The sequence below is a fragment of the Myxocyprinus asiaticus genome, chromosome 25 (genome assembly GCF_019703515.2).
Source record: "Myxocyprinus asiaticus isolate MX2 ecotype Aquarium Trade chromosome 25, UBuf_Myxa_2, whole genome shotgun sequence".
Taxonomy (NCBI): Eukaryota; Metazoa; Chordata; class Actinopteri; order Cypriniformes; family Catostomidae; genus Myxocyprinus; species Myxocyprinus asiaticus.
Window position 1 is genome coordinate 47,008,072 of NC_059368.1, and position 11,340 is coordinate 47,019,411.

Sequence of the window (11,340 nt, forward strand, 5' to 3'; positions counted from 1 at the left end):
ATCATGATTCTATGAGATCATCTACCAAGGGCTGCATCCTGTTTGACCACGAGTGTATATGACTGAAAACATGTTTCTCAAGCTAACTGAGGCTATTACCTTTTGTCTGTGATGTCTCTTGCTGCCCAGCCTTATTCTGTGAATTGGTGGCCACTGTTTATGATTTAGTGTAATGTGTAAATGCAAAGATAACACATTGTGATGTGTGAACTGATGTTCCTGACCTTCTACAATAAAAAAATCCTGCTGAGTTTTATCCAAGTCTGCTGGACTTCTCTACCAGTCTCCAACAAGTGGTATCTCATATGTAAAACAGCATCAGGATAGTTACTGTATTTTCTGGCAAGTCATGTTTTTATTCATGATCTGAAAGGTCCTGCGACTTAAAGACTGAAGCAACTTATTTGCATAATTTTCATGTAACTGATGTCGGCTGGTCAAACACATGCACACCAAAACATCTTTGCTTACACACAAACAGAAGAAAACATCATTCAAAGAGATGGTAGAAGCATTTTAAATTAGCCAATTCAGAGTATTTTGCTTTTACAAAGTACTTTATATACCCAATTTAAATATTCTTCTTAGGGGTGGGCAATATACCAGTAGACATGAAATTTGCCAACCGGTATACATTTGGATTATCGTCTCTATTGCAGTAAAGCAAAATTGCCACACGAGAAATGTGTACACAGCACATAACACGTACGCATTACACACTCTGTCGGATAAATGGAGGAAGGCAGAGGGACTGCACGTTCCTCAAATTCATTTGAATGAGAAGATTAGAGGAGATTATGAAGGAAAATCTGAGTCCTCCATGGTGTGGAATTGGTTTGGCTTTAGAAAACTCAATACGGAGCAGAAAACAGTGATTTGCAAGGTTTGTACATTGTGTATGTTGGTATATCCATGTGCGCATATATATCAGTGGTCAAGGCTTCATGTGAGACTGATAGAAATAATGAAATGCAGTTTTTCACTGACAGCTGCATGTGTCATTGGATGAAAAGTTTGTCTAGGACGCGAGAAATTACACTGAATCTGCTTCTGCGGCATGAAATTTCACTTGAGCGACCATCAAAGCAAATTCAATGATATTCATCCCACGCTCCAAACATGCCTCCCATCCAAACACGTGCAACTGTGTTTTGAAACACGCAAGTGCGCACAAGTCTTAAAGTCATCCCAGTCCCTTCATTTGTACTCCAGTGACAAAAAATAAAATAAAATAAAAACGCAGATCACACCCGCTACTCATTCTGGTGTCTCTTGATATCAGGTAGGTTTTTTAAATATCACATCAAACCCCTTTCTAAAATTCTGTTTAAATGATGTTTGATATCAGGAAACAAACCAGCCATATTTTCCTTCAGATATTTTATATTTTCTTTATAGAGATTGTTAAAAACGACCCTAATGAATTGTTTTATTTATGGATATATTTTTTATTTATATGTTATTTTACATTTTGCATTGCTTTGAGAAGTTATAACAATAATCATAACACAACAACAACAATAATAATAAAAAGAAAAAGAAGAAAATTGGTGCACATCATCAGACTGAAATATGGCATTTATTTATTTATTTTTTTACTTTGACTATGTTTGTAAAGTTCAAAATAAAGAGAAAATAATATAAGATGAAGTTTTAATTTATAAAGTATTTAATTCACTGACTGAATTACTCAAAATAAAACATTGCGACCTGGTTTGATATATAATACAATTTTATTGATTTTTCAATAAATGAATGATATAAAATTACTCATATTGTGATATAGGATTTTGGTCATATCGCCCACCCCTAATTCTGCTCATTATACTTTTATTTTGCTAACAAATTGACTGTGTTAAACACAACTCCTCACACATTTCATCACACTCCTAGTAAAAACATTCAGTCAGTGAACCGGATAACTAATGCATTACAAACAGATTTGCAAATATTGAGAAATATTCACAAATAGACAGTCGCTAACATTAATGAATGAATAGAAAAGAACAAAGGCATGTTGTTTTACTCACAGTCTAAAGTTGTTTATTTTGTTTAATATGCTAAATAAACAGATGTGGCATTTATGAAAATGATCAAAAATGCAAAACACATTGTTGCTGGGTCACTTGGTGACAGGAGGTACCTAGAGAGAACACACGCAGTGTTTTTTAATGGATTAATCTGTGTCAGCTCTCATTGTATAACATCTGTGAGGACATCTGCATTTGCTCCAAGGCAAATTAAAACTTAACTAAATTAACTTAATGTTGATTAATTTATGTATTGATTCAGGTCTTAGTAAAAGCTATAGTAAATAAAAGAGATCAAAGCATCAAAGTTAGTGTATTATGAGACATTATAAAAAGTTCTGTTCACTTACACTAATGTTATCAGGTGTGTAATCACTAATCACAAATTATGTTTTTTTTCAAGTGACTGATAATAGTTTGCCTTTATTGTAGTTCACAGTCTCCACAATTTTCAGTCAAATTACTGTGTTATTAAATGTCAGATAAATATACTTTATACTGTCACTCTTCATTCCACCACATTTAAGAATAATTTCCATTCTAATAACATTTAACCAAAAACCACGCCGTTCACGGCCTCTCCCATTCATTCCAATACGGAGTTTGGCATAGCTTCTCAAAGCGAGCAATGGAAACCAAGGGGAGTGGAGCTTAGCGAAGGGTCAATTCCGACACAGTGTAAATGCAACATCAGTAATCCATGTGTAAAGAACACATTTGAAACTGTTTGCATTAATATATCAGTGATTTTTTGTTAGGATTTAAATGCATGAATCTAGTGTTATTTAAACTTTTGTTAACTGCAATATAAAAATACTTTTATCACTAAAACTATTAATTAATTGGTTTTTAATGCACAATTTGAAATATATAAAATCTGCCTTCATTAGACATGAAAAAGCTACTTAGATAAGACAAGACATAAAAATATAAATGACTTTAAGCAGGTACCTTTTGCAGCCATACAACTAAAACTAAACTAAATCTAAGAGTAAAGAATTAAAATTAGAATGACCAATTGAAAATAAAATAGAAATAAAAACTAAACATTCAAAACTATATAACCACTGTCTAGAGTGAAACGTTTTCTTGATTATTCCTCACCTGAGATTTTCAATGTGAAACAGAGACAGCGAGGAATCAGGATAAAGCCTGAATCCAGCATACAGTGGTTCAGTGAATGTGGTGTTGAATGTGTGTATGTGTGTGAGTGTGTGTGTGTCAGATACGCTGTAGAAGGACAGAGTGCCGACTGGCCAGTCCAGATACACTCCTACTCTGCTAGACGGAGAAGGGACAGATACATCAGTGCTCTTATTATTGTGCCAGGCAGTACAAATGTTACCGTTGTCAATCCAGAAAAGACACCAGGACTGGTTATTAAGTCCAAACAGACAATCAATCCCTTGTTTTCTACTGACTTCTTTGTATGTCACTGCTACATGACCATTGCCATTCAATTCAGTTTCCCAGTAACAGCGTCCAGTCAGACTCTGTTTACACAGAACCTGCTCATAGTGCTCAAATCTCTCTGGATGATCAGGATATGACTGCTTCACTTTCACATGTGTCACCTTTCTGTTCTCAGACAGTAAGATGCTAGTGTGTGCTGTGTTTGGATCCAGTGTGAGATTACAGAAATCTGAACACAAAAAGAGAGATTAGAATTTATGACAAACCATGTGTGTAACAAATGAATGAAAACTAAAAAGAGACTTACATTTTTGTAGTCCTGGTGTGATTCTGAAGAGTTCATTATGGTTCACACTAATGATAGAAAAAATAAACAACCACTGGTAACTTTGTCTCTGTTTAACATAAATTCTCATAACTTCACAATTTCAAGATCAAAGAAGTGATTCTCCAAATCCTTTAAAGTTAATATTTTACCATTGGACAACAAATGTATCACAGCCACTAATGGCAAATTTGGTAAATCACATTTGCTTTTTTTTTTTTTCTTGGTAACTTGCTTAGATCTCAATGCCTGCCAGTTAACTTTATGCATTGTGGCAGAATACAAAGTGTACAAGTATCTGATGTCTTGAGAGAGAGAGAGAGAGAGAGAGAGAGAGAGAGAGAGAGAGAGAGAGAGAGAGAGAGAGAGAGAGAGAGAGAGAGAGAGAAATATCTAATTAAGGGTGACTATGGAAGCATATTCCAGACAAACCACACAAGGTATTGCAAATTAATTTTGGAATTGTGTTTCTCACTGTTTGATTTGAATTTTCTTGTACATAAATTGTTAAAAACGTTAAATTTTTTATCAATTATTTGATTGGAGAGTGCATAACAACTTAATTTTTGTTCTGCTAATCATTCAAAGTGACCGTATTTGGAATATTATGCATGGGCTACTTTTATGACACTTGCTGTGTTTCTAACACTAGCTTCTGACTCTGCACTTGGGTTTAAGTTCTCACACTGGAGTTGTGCCCAATTTGTGTCCACATATCGTGAGCACAATTGCAAAAACTATTTGCAATTCCTTTCAAATTTGAATTCTGTCTGGAATACTTTGTGACACCTGAACATTGACCTATTTCTTGTGATGTTAGTGCTAGTTTTATTTTTACACATATGCATACAGTATGTGTAAAAGTAAAATTACCAATAACATACAATTGTACCATGCCAGATTTCTGCCCAACATACTTGAGTTTGTCCAGTGTACATTTTGGATCATTGAGTCTCTCAGAGAGAAGTTTGACTCCTGATTCTCCTGGGTAATTGTAGCTCAGATCCAGCTCTATCAGGTGTGAGGGGTTTGAACACAGAGCTGAAGCCACATAACAACAGCCTTCCTCTGTCACCATACAGCCAGATAATCTACAAAAAGAAAGTAATTGGATTTATGATTGAGCACCTGTACTGTGTTTGAAATCTATGAATGATGAAAATGCCTGTTCAAACACTTATGGGCACATGATTCTAAAAGCTTAAAATGTTTAGAATTAATTCAGATATTATTTCTCAATCAGAGTTTATGTATTTGATTTACTACATTACTAGGTTGTTTCTGAAAATCCCAGTGGTATCTTTACAAAATCTTGGTCAAAACACCAACTATAAGAAGATGGTGGGGCAGGACAGTCAGCATGTTTTTAACAATCAACCCAAACTCTTTCATCTCAAATGTTAAAGAAATGCTATTCATTGAACTGAAAATAATAAAATCAAAAGCATTATCATTCTTGCACCTGGAGAGAACTAATCATCCAAGATCCATCAACTATCAGAACTATATCCAAAGTCAAATGCAGTGATCATTTATTATTTTATAGTTCTATCCGTACACACCTCAGTATCTCCAGTTTACAGTTTGTACTCTTCAGTGCATCAGAGAGCAGATTCACTCCTGAATCCTGCAGGTCATTGTTACTCAGGTCCAGCTCTCTGAGAGGGGAGTTTGATGATTGTAGAGCTGAAGCCACAATTTCACAGCTCTGACCAGTGAGATTACAGTTAGCAAATATGAAAGAGACCAAAATACAAATGTTATTACGTTTTGAGGACAGATTCTTACAAAACCATCACGAAGCCATACAAAAACAGTTTCACTCAATAATCTTATATTTTACCCTGATTGTAAGTGTTCACCTAGACCAGCTTGACTGACTTAATATCAGTCCTTCAAGTTTGCCTTACAGAAACTGCAAAGGTATTCATAGATAATTAGGGGTGTTAAAATTCATTCGTTTGCTTGATGCATTGATTTAAATTCATGCAGATCAAAGTTCATCAATCTTAAAATATGACTTTTAAATAAATGTGTTGCAACATTTAAAAAAATATCTAGATATCTAGATTTTAATCAAAATATGTTAAATGAGTTTACTGTGACGAGGATGAGGGTGTGGCCGGGCCGTGCACGGCCGACACTGAATCAGCTGGTCAGTGGGAGAGTGAGATAAAGAGGAGCCGGAGCCGCCAGTTAGAGAGAGAGAGAGATGCACATGGCCACACTGCTTGTGTGTGTGTTCGTCTTATGTTTTATGTTGTAGAGCGCAACAGTCTAGTTCTGGAGATAAAAACCCCATTATTTTTCTTTCATAGACGAATTACTATTAAAAGTTACAACTTATAAAACTTAAAAGACAGACCTACCGTGTGCCCTGAGGTTATTAATCAATGGTTTATTCTTCTGTTGGAGCCATCTGTCAGCGTTATTTCTATTTCATTTTTTCAAAGTCGTGTTTATTAGTGGAAATTCTTTGAAGAACTACACTACCCATGATACTCAAGAGAAACGCTTCACCAGAGAATCTTGGCCAACAGACCCACCAAACAAGCTCTGCAGCAATTGTCCACCCCCATAATGCACTGAGAAAAATGCAATCGATTCGGTTTTCCTTACAAATTACTTCTATATTTGTAAATAACTGAATAATTGGAATATTTCTGTACTTTTAATCAACAACTATAAATCAATAGTTTTATTTTTTTCCATCGCTTTTAATTCAATTGCGTCATTCACAATGTTTCATGGGATTGTAGTTCATTCCCTCATAAAAAACAGTAATTCCCGGTCTTGTACATTTGTCTTTTTGTCAGATTTTCAAATACTCTCTTGCTTAAAGTTTGTAATGTTGTGATTCACATTGAAGCTGTTTGATTTAGTTCATGACTCTATCATGAAGGATATTATGAAATACCAATAGAAAAAAAATAAATCCAGAACCAAGATAGCTAAGAAAGTGGAGGAATGTGGGAAAACTGCAATGACCAGATGTGCAAAGCTGATAGAGACAAATCAAACTCAAGGCTATCATTGTTTTTAAAGGTGCTTCTACTAAATATTGATTTGAAGGGGGTGAATACTTATGTGAGGAAATATTTTGCATTTTAATTGTAATGCATTTGTAACATAGTACTTATCTGTCTTCAAAATTTGGTCTTGGTGCGTCTCTAGGGTGAATAGTTATATTAAATGCACATTTTAATTGCAATGACAATATGATCAGAAATAATTACTTACAGAACTTTTCTGCAGTTGCTCACAGCTGGTATCAGTCTTCTTCTACCCTCCTCTGATGTGTTGTATTTCCTCAGGTCAAGCTCATCCAGTACCTCCTCTGACATCTGAAGCATGCAGGTAATAGATGAACATTGAGCAGGAGTGAGTTTATTCTCTGAGTGTTTGTCTGACTTCACAAACTCCTGAATCTCTATATACAGAGTCTGATCTTTCATCTCCAGCAGACAGAGGAAGAGATTGATGGATCTTTCAGTGGGGAGATGTTTGTCATTCTTGATTTTGTCTTTAATGTACTGTGAGGTTTTCTTGATACTCTCTGAACTGTTCTCTGTGTGTGTCAGTAGATCCTGTAAGACTCTCTGATTGGACTCCAGTGAGATGCCAAGCAGAAATCGCAGGAAAAGATCCAGGTGTCCATTTACATTATGAAGGGCTTTATCTACTGTGTCCCTATGCAGATTATGCACTTGATCCAAATACTGCAATGTGTTAACATTTTTAATTATATAATAGTAAAACACATAGAAAGCAGCCAGAAACTCCTGAAAGCTGAGATGTATGAAGCAGTAGACTTTCCTCTGATGAATCACAGATTCCTCCTTAAAGATCTCAGTACAGATCCCAGAATACACGGAGGCACCAGTGACGTCTATGCCGCTCTCTTTCAGGTCCTCCTCATAGAACATGACATTGCCCTTCATCAACTGTTTGAAAGCCAGTTCAGCAAGTTTCACAATCACTTCTCTGTTGGACTGCAGGATTTTCTCTGGATCTCTCTCTTCAAACTTCTGGTTCCTCATATTGATCTGAATGAGCAGGAAGTGGATGTACATTTCAGTCAGAGTTTGGGGGATTTCTGCACTGTCATCTTGTTTCAAGATTTTTTGAAGCACAGTGGATGAGATCCAACAGAAGACCGGTATGTGGCACATGATGTGGAGGCTTCTTGCTCTTCTAATGTGTGAGATGATTCTGCTGGCTTGATGCTCATCACTGATTCTCTTCTTGAAATATTCCTCCTTCTGAGAGTCATTGAATCCCTGAATCTCTGTCACACGCTTGATGTATTTGGAGGGGATCTGATTAGCAGCTGCTGGTCTGGAGGTGATCCAGATGAGTGCAGAGGAAAGCAGCTCTCCTTTGATGAGGTTTGACATCAACACACCCACTGATGTAGTCTCAGTCACATCATAAACTTTCTCACTGTCTGAAAACATCATTGTAATTCTGCTTTCATCCAGACCGTCAAAGATGAACACAACTTTACACTCATCATAAATCTTTGACTCCAGATCATGAAGTTCAGGATGAAAGTCCAGAAGAAGTTTGTGAAGACTGTACTGCTCATTTTTAATCAAGTTCAGCTCTCGAAATGGAAGCACAAACATGAAATCTACATCCTGATTGGCTTCTCCCTCTGCCCAGTCCACTATGAACTTCTGCACAGAGACTGTTTTTCCAATTCCAGCGATGCCTTTAGTAAGAACAGTCTTTGTCTTTTCTCTTTTCCTCACATCCTGGTTCAGGTAAGGGTTTAAAGATGTCATTGCAGTAGATTGGAGTGTCTTGTAAGTGCTGAGTTCTGGCTGTTTTCTCCATGTGTAAAACCTCATGTTCTTCATTCACCCCTTCACTCTCTCCCTCTATGATGTAGAGCTGTGTGTAAATCCTGTTCAGGAGGGTTTGATTCTCCTGTAGTTTGATTCCCTCAAATAAACTTGCATACTTGTTCTTCATGCTGGTTTTATGTTGGTCTTTGACTCCCTGAAGAACATCATCTTCCAGTTGGTCAGAATCCTGATGCAGGTTTGCAGTCTCCTTCAACTGTGTGTGCTTTTGTTTGGCTGATTCTGTGTTTTTTCTTCCTGTTGTGAGTCAGACAGTATTTCACAGATCTGACTGGCTCATTTATCTCCCCACTGCTGAGAAAAAAAGCAAAACATCAATAAATAAAAATAAAATAACCTTTGGAAACCATCTGAAATATTTATATGACAAGTGCAATATGAGTATGTCTAGATGAGAAAGTTCAAAACAAAATAAATCTCAAATACATTTAAAAACAAGAAGGTTTGTTATTTATGTCATGTTTCATAAACTATTGTCCATCTACGACGCACTAGCGTAAGTCAACAACTACATGTTTACACTAAAAAAGGGTCAGAGGTTATGGTTCCATCACTAAGTGCAGAAAGATGGAAATTCATAGAGTCGTCACTCTTCACAGACACACAGCTAGGTCCTGGAGATGCTTCACTTTTTCCTCTTCCTTCTGGTGATAGTGACAAAAGAAAAACAAAACAATCTTTTAGACCTGTCTGCTGTCATTCAGTCTCTTGTTCCAAGCACTGACTAGTGTCTGTATAGCTTTAATGTACTGTAAGTCACTTTCAATAAAAGCATCTGCCTAATGCATAAATGATTAGTATGTTACCTGAGGTCAGAGGTCATAGCTCCATCAGTGAATTCAGGCATCCGATTCCTCATGGATTCATCACTCTTTAAAGACACACAGCTAAGTTCTGGAGATGCTGCTCTTGGCATCTGATACAGATCAGCACCAGACTCTTCTGTCTGCTCGCAGAAACTTGTTTGAGAGGTAATGTCCTCCTCCTCTCTCTCCTCACTGAGATTCATTATAGAGGCAGTGACCCCCTCCTTTCTTTTCTCAAACTGTTCAGAGACTGATTTCACACCTAAACATGGAAACACAAAGTTACAATGAGATAGAACAGACACATTGCCGATTCCATTTGAATGGTTTTGCTCTACACTGACTCATTGCTGCGGGGGTACCAGATGAAATCATCATAAAATTGACAAAAACAACAAATTTGCAGTAAGTATTGGAAACAGGTTTAATCTCCAAGAATTATGGAAAGGGTTGCCTGTGCCCACACTGAAAAAGTAAAAATCTACCTGGTTTTAAATTAGACTACTAGTTTCTGAAGTCAAATTCAAGCTTGAATTTGCAGCCCTCAAAAGATCTGCTGCAGATCCTGTACAACTTCAGAAAGATATTTGTCAATCACTTAGACAAACTGGAAAAACCGTTTGAAAAACCATCATTCTGGTTACTTTCAGTCGTTCTATTTACGTGACAAAATGAACAGCATCTACAAAATTTCATAATATCAAATGAATATACATGATGGCTTTCTGTCCATTCATTTTAATATATTAAAACAAAATTATATTTCACCAGTCTGAGTAAAATCAAATGCGTTTAACTAAAATCACTTTACATGTCGACAATTCCACAGTTTAGGTTACCTCAGCTAGTGTGCACATTACACTATCAAAATACAAATATCAGTCTTGAAATCCTCTTTTAAAGCTGAAACGCAAGAGGCAGCCCATTTTTATATGACCATATTTGTAAACTAAATTTCTGAACCTACCACCATACGGACATGTAAATTCCCAACATTTAAACTGAAAGCATCAAAATGGTGTCTCTTTTTCCTTCTCTTTTACTTTCATTTTTTGGGTTTTTGTAACTCCACCCAGAAAAAAAAAAAAAAAAAAAAACACTGCCACCATCTGGTCCAAGTACAGATCTCTGCTGAACAGTAATGGGTGTTTTCAAATCTGTGGGCGTTTTCAAACCGGAATGGGCGTTTCTAAACTAACCAATGAAAGTAGGGAATCTCAGTGGTTTGAAAATGCCCACTGATTGGGAAAAGCCCATTTTTGTTCTGCAGAGACATAAGTCTCCAGCACTACACATTTTGGATATCTCCCTAATCAAACACACCTGATTCAACTCATTAGCTCGTTAGTAGAAACTCAAGACCTGAATTGGGTGTGTCAGATAAGGGAGATATACAGAATGTGTTTGGGGGGTGGAGGGGGAGAGACCCTCCAGGAACAGGGTTGGGAACCACTGTAAGATGTAATTTAATTTATATAGGTTCACAATAAGAACATTCAGGCTTATTCATTTTAAAAGGATAAAATATGTATACATTATTTATTTACAAAGTAAAAGCTTTTATATTAAAAGCCTAATAAAATTTAATGAAGTGCAAACCATGTCATTTTATGTATATTTGTTCAGGTGGAAAGACTTGTAACACAATAAATGCTTCTTTAAAGTGTGGGAATCACCTTATGAACAATTCTGCAAACAGTATTTTCCCCCAGAGGGTCAAGGTTTCTCAATAATAACAAAAAAACAAAAAACAAAAACAAAATCTTATACAGTATATCTTAACATTCAAGTCTAATATATAAAAAATGTATATATAAATCTAAAGTCATTTTTAAATACATTTCCCTGTGAAGTGTGCTTTAATTTGGAGCAAGAGATACAGTGGGAATGACTTCATT

The 11,340-nt window shown here is 36.1% G+C and overlaps 1 pseudogene; it reads right to left on the reverse strand.

Moving 5' to 3' along the window:
* Positions 1 to 2,487: 2,487 nt before the first annotated feature.
* On the reverse strand, positions 2,488 to 10,484 carry LOC127416023 (NACHT, LRR and PYD domains-containing protein 14-like; annotated as a pseudogene).
* Positions 10,485 to 11,340: the final 856 nt, after the last annotated feature.